Consider the following 7213-nt stretch of genomic DNA (forward strand, 5'->3'; position numbering starts at 1 on the left):
GCTTAAAACGTAGCACGCCGAAAGCTCACATGTGGAGACAACAGCAGTTTACGTTCTCTTGCGCGCGCGTGGGTAGCGTTAGATCGCGGATGGAGACGTGATTACTGAGGCCAGCTTTTTTAATTAAATTTATCAAAAGGCGGCGATCCTTGAGCTTTTGACAGGCATATGTGTGCTTTAACATATAACTTGCAAATTTTGATTTTGTAACAGACGCGCTCAATTTCTTTAACCTACTGTCGTCTGCATTTTGATTCCAGCGTGCTTTTCATTTGTGCTTAACTATTTTTACTTTTTTTACACAGAAAACAGATGCAGCCCAAAAATAGCCACATAGCCAAAAGGAAAATTCTGACGTGAGCTTGGACAAAAAGTAGCCCAATTTGGCTATAAATAGCCCAATCTGGCAACCCTGTTTGTCGGCTTTCTGAATGTCGAGCAGTTGCTGGAAATGCATCTGTGTCAATTCAACACCGAACAGTAACTTTAGTCGCCGATGCCCGATGAAGCAGCGCGTAGTAGGCCTAATAGTCTAGGCGGTGTGGCCGTGACAAAAATTCCCTTTGGGCCGCTTTGACAACAGGCTGTAAACCGTTGCAGAATGAGTGCCGCTAATACGTTAGTTCAGTTGGGACCGATGAGCCGAGTTTGCGTGTGCAGGTTAGATTGACGACCTTTAAAGCTGCATAACGTCTGTCGTCGTGGCCAATCTGCGTTCTTATAATCATCTATAGTTTGGTCCTATTTACGCACACGCTTTCGGAATTGACGAAATGTGCACTTTTCTCACTGTTGCCTTTACTGGCATCTCGTTACCATTGCGATCGGTCATGTAGACCGTTAAGAGAATTCTATTAATTTGATTTTTCAGTTAGTTTAATCCCGACCGAAGGTTCCAGCCAGCATCAGTGCTTGTCTGTTGGCCTAGACAAGTTATTTCGATCTCAAAATTGGCCTTCGCTGAATAATTCCAACTTGAGTGGTAAACTGGTAAACATGCACGCGCCTGACCTCGAAGGTAGCGCCAATAGCAACCACCTTTAGCGGCAGCTTACGAAACGGTGAATGGCTTGAACACACATCACCATCCACCAGAAATGCCTATTGTCAGCCTTCCCTAGTAGGACTTGAAAGCAAAAACGATAGAGCGCATCAAATGATTACGGTGTTTCCTCAATTCGGATCTCTCTCTATCTCTCTGTCTCTCTGTGCGTTTGAAGACTGGTCTGAATATTGCCTGCACGTGATGCAATCGGATACAATGCAAAACGGCAGGCAATGGCAGCGGTTATCATTCTCACGTATCACGACGACATTTATGACGTGCTACTTTGTCTTTGATTGCAAAATCTCATTCTAAAGATCTTTGTGTTTGTTGCGAAGTCGTTTCACAAGCGTAGAATATCAAACACAATGAACTGTGTGAAACACGTGTCGTGGTTTGTAGCAATTAAGATTGAGTAACACCTAATGATGGACGTTAAGTATACATTTCTATTCTATGAAGGTAGAGCTTGGAGATTTCCTCTCTTCATATTGCCAAAAAAGGGGGCATGCTACGCTTTTCTCGCTAAAAAAAATTCGGTGCACATTAGATTTCTACTTCGAACATGGAAAGTGGGTGCAAGTTAGAATTGTCCAATTACTGATCAATAAATCAGCAGTTCTTGGGCTTTAGTTTTTTCTGCATCCTGTTAAATTAAGCTTGCTGCATCACTTCATTTGTTCAGTTCCGTAAAGGTCGAATGGACAGAAGTTATCTGCATGTGTAAAGATGTTGCACGATTTTACTGGTAAACTTCTTTCGATGAGAAGGAGGAGGAGAAACATTTATTTTTTTTTAAATAAAGGAAAGGACAAGCAGGTGTCTTTCTGCTTGTGCGGGAGGCGCCCTTATTGCACGGCTCCGGCGGCTCCTGCTGTCTCCCGGGCCCGCCACACCAGTTGCCGCTGGTTACGAGGGTCCGAACTAAGCACGGCCTCCTACTGCTCGGGTGTGGGGTTGGGTATTTGTGGGGCTGCCTTCACGTTGGGGAACGCCCATGTGGTGCGATATAGGGAGGCGTAATTGTTACAAAGGGGACATTTGTATGACTATAGAGTGGGGTGTGTTGCATGTACTCTGCTTAAATAGGGGTATGTATTGGTTTGTAATTGTCGACACGTTACGGCGTCTTCGCGTGAGAGGTCCTGTGTGGAGGTGGGTATATCGTCGTCTGTTCAATCTGTGGTGTTGTAGTATGGCGTTGTATTGCAATATGTACGGGCCCCATAGATGCGGTCGGATCCCTCTCTTGTAAACTTTTCTAGCCGAGAGTACACGGCACATAGAACCTAATCAGCATCACGTGTAAGTGCACCGCTTTTATTTCCTCTTAACTGAATGAAAATTATTGCATGTTGTGATTTCGCGAGCGCATTTCTCATGTGCACCTGTCGCGTGTTTTGCAATTGCGCAGGAGTAAGGACCGTCCGCGCTTGAGAGAGAGAGACCGGTCACAAGAGCGATCGTCACGCCAAGGGAAGTCTATAGGCGTGACCGGTTCTGAGTGGGACTACAGAGACAGGAGCCGCCAAAGGGACCGCTGCCGAGACAAGGAGAGGGAGCACGGCAGTCGCCACTAAATGTCCCTCTTCACCACCACGTGGTGAGCGTTTGCCGTGTTTCTTTTCATACTTGAAATTCAATTCAGTAGGCGCCTATTTACTTGGGTCTAACTCGCTAAAGCTTGACATGGGCATTAGAATAAAAACCAGAACGGCCCATAGGTTGTGACCTAATCCCTCCCACTTACCTTGAAACCTTGTTTCCAAATTCGGAGGCTGTGTGTCGCGATACTACGGGTGCTCCTGCACGTGCCAGATGCTTGACATGAGAAAATGAGGCTTGGGGCAATGGGAATTGCATGCAAGAAATTTTATTTTTTCATGTGAAAACAAATCGCTATTTCTTAAGTGTACCATGATAACTTGGTCAGGTAAGTCTACAAGACATTGCAATTTCCGGTTATGGTCATAACAAATTCGTGCAAGTGAAATTTGCATAAGTACATCTATTGTAAAAACCACTTTTCTAAAGCAAACCATAGTTTTCAGCAGAAAGAAGCATCGTCTGTTAGATAGAGATTTGGTAAAATGCCACGCACTGAGCTCACAGCATCAGAGGGAGGCTTTGCTTAATGTGACTCAGTCTTGAACGTTTTCTTGACTCGAGGCTTGAGACTAGAAGCAAAAAAAAAAGGAAAATGAAAATAAAATACGGAACGTGGTTTCATCAGCTGCAGGAGAAAAAAGATAGAGAGAGAGAAGAGGACAGTGAAATGCACAGATTTGGAAAGGAAACAGCTATCATGCAAAACACGACACCCACCTAGAATTTCAGGTTGCGACGGCAATGAAGCGGTCACCAACAGATTGCCGCACGACCGATGCGCTGATGATGTGTCCGTAATCGTCCACAATCCCAACATTCACTTGGATACGGTAAGTGTGGTAACACCTCAGAGTGATCTGCAAGACAAAGAAGGGCAGTTTCTGGTGTTGAGGAGTGGGGAAGGGAAGGCGTTGGTCTAGGGAACAGACTGCATGCTCATTTTTCGTTATTCTTACGACCTACATATTTACAAACAAATTGACTCTCCGTCCCAGCCTTGCGAAAGTGGAGGTCCAGCAAAGGTGTTGAAAACCAACACTGCTACTGCTAAGGGGGTTATGCGATGCTTTATTGCTTGAGAGTAATGGTAATTGTGACAGCACGCTGCCCCCTATAGCGGTGCTGCAACAACATTGAAGTCGTTTGTTAGGCTGGTTCTTTTACATACGAAATGCTAGGAACGTCGCTCCTCACGTTGCATGTTGCCATCACTGTGGCAGCTTGCGCAGCAATAATCGTTACCGGGAAATGTATGCAGGGAGCACCACGTGCATCGCATTGTTGTCAGGACCGCCTCATCAATTATGTGGTTTCGATGATTGCTTTGCGCTTGTTCTTTATCGAAATATATACTGTTCTGTATGCGTTGCATGAGCGATTACAGAGAATGTACGCACTGTTCACTTCATTTTGCTAACTGACTGAAACCTGTACCACACTGCGGTAGGTCCCGCTGCTCTTGTCTTAGCACTGTCGCCAGGATGGGCCCACAATTTTGACGATAGATGCGAACACGAAAAATGGTGACCAACTAGAGGCTAACAGTTTCGCTGTAAAATCAAAATCCAGCCTGCTTGAAGCACCAATACTTTAGTGTGCGACTGGGCAGCCTACTCGCCCCGAGTGGAGTGCCCACTTACCTGTAAGTAAAGCAGTTTAAACTGCATTCAGCGAACCGATAGCGTTCGCCATGCACACTAGTATGAACGGCACCAAACACTTCATGAATTACTTCGGTACAAAACTGGCCTGGCACCTCCTGCACTCTCAACAGGCTCCGAAAGCATGTGGATTCAATTTTTTTTTATGCGAAGCATATTACGAGAGCTCAACCCAGCTCCTCAGGCGCGGCGGTGTCGCCTTCAATACCACGTGACACCGTGACGTCACGACAGAGGAGAAACAGGGCTCCAACTCGCGCCGTCGCTCGCGGCGGTATATAAGCAGCTGCGCATGCCTCTGCTAGACACTCACGAGGTTAGATGCCTCCTGGAGACAGAGCTGCTCGGTGGAATGAGACATAGGGTAATGTAGTGAGAAACTCTATGGAATGAGAAGCGAAGGTTGCGGCGTGCTACATGGACTGATTTTCTAGGTGGCTTTGGCTGAACTCTTGCAAGATGGGCTGGGTGGGAATCGAACCAGGGTCTCCGGAGTGTGAGACGGAGACGCTACCACTGAGCCACGAGTACGATGCTTCAAAGCGGTACAAAAGCGCCTCTAGTGAATGCGGTGTTGCCTTAGAAACGAGCTGTTTCTAAGGCTCAGGCGTGCGTCGCTTGCTCAGGCGCACATTTCGTTGCCGCGCCGAACGCTGCGCGTTGCTCGACGCTCACCGCGTCCAATGCGGGGCGCGTAGTCGCTGCGCCGTAGCCCATTGTCTTACACCCATTGGCGGGTCGACGGGAACGCTGTCGCGTTCCACTCTTGAAGGCGAAGCAGAGTAACGCATGGGTTGTTTCTTCGTCTAGCCGAACCAAATAAAGCCAAGCAACAGCAGTTCACCAGGCTAAACAGTGGTTCAACAACTAAAATAAAGGCTAGTATGCTTCGCATCCTGGGCTTAACCTTAGCTAAGCCACAGCCATTCTTCTTTTTGTATACCACTCGCTATTTGTTACCAGAGTCTAGTCAAACCCACAACCTAGTGCTATCAAGCCACACTGCACAAACCCTGTACAAAATGAATCAAACGCAAACATAGAGGCATGTTAGTGTTCCACTGGTGAAGGAAATGACAATGCAGGCCATCCTGAAACAAGCTAAGGGTGCATACACATTGAACCTGCCGGTGCCATGCTGTCGGTAGTACTCATCGCTTTCTCTCTCTACTTAAGGACAAGGGTTCATTGAGCAGAATGCAATTATGCATTTTTTCATTGAGTCATAATTGAGTAAAGCATGTTGTTTCGGATTTCATTGTTTCGGATTACATGGGAATCCGTTTCCACAGATTCCCATGTAAATTTACGTACGGAAGTGCCACCGTTAATGAAATTTTCTGCCTGCATTCGCGCTGTTTCGGTAAATACTCTGCGACGGTGCCTGACGCTGCGTCGCGATCATTGCAAACTAGGTAACGTATTCCGCAACTGTTCTTAGTCGTTCTGCGTGGGAATGAAGCAGGCCGTCAATGCACAAAGCATTCGCTTCTTTTTTTTTTTTTGAGGGGGGGGGGGGGGAGGGGCGTGGCGAAAGGTGTGCACCGATCTAAGGTCGTGCGCAGGCGTTTCTGATTTTTTATTTGTTCTGTTTGGTCTTAAAGCATCTCTCCTATAACAATATTGCACGAAACAAGGGCCCGGACTCCGTATACTTAAAGCGGTTGTTGATGACTGCGCGTGCGAGTTTCCCGACCGCACGCGAAAGCGCTAATCGCGCTGGAAACGGGGCGCGCTGGCACACTCACCGTCCCGTTCACATATTGTAAATCGACACTACTGAAATGTTTCCGTGTCATGTGGCCTTTTTGACAAGCATTCCGCAACTAAGCTGGTGCGTGGAGCCATGTATCTCGTTTTGAATGCACACATTGCGGCAAGGGGGGGTACTGCGCTTTCTTTACATCCGAACGTTACCGATTAAGTGACTGGTGTCAATTCTCGTACATCGCGTATAAATTACAAAACGTAAGGAGAAATAGTAATCTTTGCGGCGCCGGTTACATCGCAGACTAACTTTTATGGTATGCGGCGGGCCTCTTACGGCGCGCTTGTCCGCAGGCAGAGTCACTTGACCTGGACAGCCGCGCTTGTCGTCTCTCGTATTCCACGCCAAATTATATGGCCAGCGTTAAACGTAGCCTCTCCTTCGAAATCGCATCGCTGCGTGTCCTTGGGAAGGTCAAGGACCGCGCTTAGAGATACCAGAGGCCACCTGCTTCTGCAGGTGCGCACGCTTTCGTCTCGCCTCATCACCTCTATCCCCGCCATATTGAAACGTTCTCCGCGCCACCTATAGGCGCTGGAAAGTGCGAATCACTCGGATGCATTAAATTTCATCAAAATCTGTCCGTGAGTGATCTCAGAAAAACGTTTTTTTTTTTTTTTGCGTTGAACAGGCCGCGTCGGAGTTTGCGCCCGAGCTAAATATAAGGCTGGGTGCCTCAATGCGCGCCTCCTGCCCCGCTCCGTGCAGGGTGGCCGCATTCTTTGAACGGATCGTTTCTGCACCGCTCGCCTTTTTCCATCTCAGTTTCAACGGCCACTACGTCGTGAATTTTGCAAGATTACTAGATGCTGCGCGCTGCGGTTCTCTAATACTTCGACAAATGGCTGGCGATTTTTTTCATGTTACAGACATCGAAAAAGAAGGCTTCTATGGACGGTGAAGATTAAACAGCACAATTACGTCGACGCCAACGACGGCCTCGTGTCCGTGGGTAGTTCGAGTAAGCCTTACAAAAATGCCTGTTAACATTATTTAGAACTTCTACCAACTTTCTATTTACTTTATTGACAGTCTATTTACATTTACATTCTGGTAACATTTGTTCATACACTGTCAAAATACTTATTTCTTACTTTTGTATTAAGAATATTTTAATAAATACACCGTTAA

General features: G+C 46.9%; 1 long non-coding RNA gene across 1 annotated transcript; it reads right to left on the reverse strand.

The window, feature by feature from the left end:
• Positions 1-2982: 2982 nt before the first annotated feature.
• Positions 2983-3494, reverse strand: LOC135913794 (uncharacterized). Its single transcript, XR_011513064.1, has 2 exons — positions 3371-3494; positions 2983-3222 (listed from the first exon to the last, which is right to left on the reverse strand). It is a non-coding gene; the product is annotated as an uncharacterized lncRNA (long non-coding RNA).
• Between the last annotated feature and the right edge of the window lie 3719 nt (positions 3495-7213).

Source organism: Dermacentor albipictus, chromosome 3 (assembly GCF_038994185.2).
Source record: "Dermacentor albipictus isolate Rhodes 1998 colony chromosome 3, USDA_Dalb.pri_finalv2, whole genome shotgun sequence".
Classification (NCBI taxonomy): Eukaryota; Metazoa; Arthropoda; class Arachnida; order Ixodida; family Ixodidae; genus Dermacentor; species Dermacentor albipictus.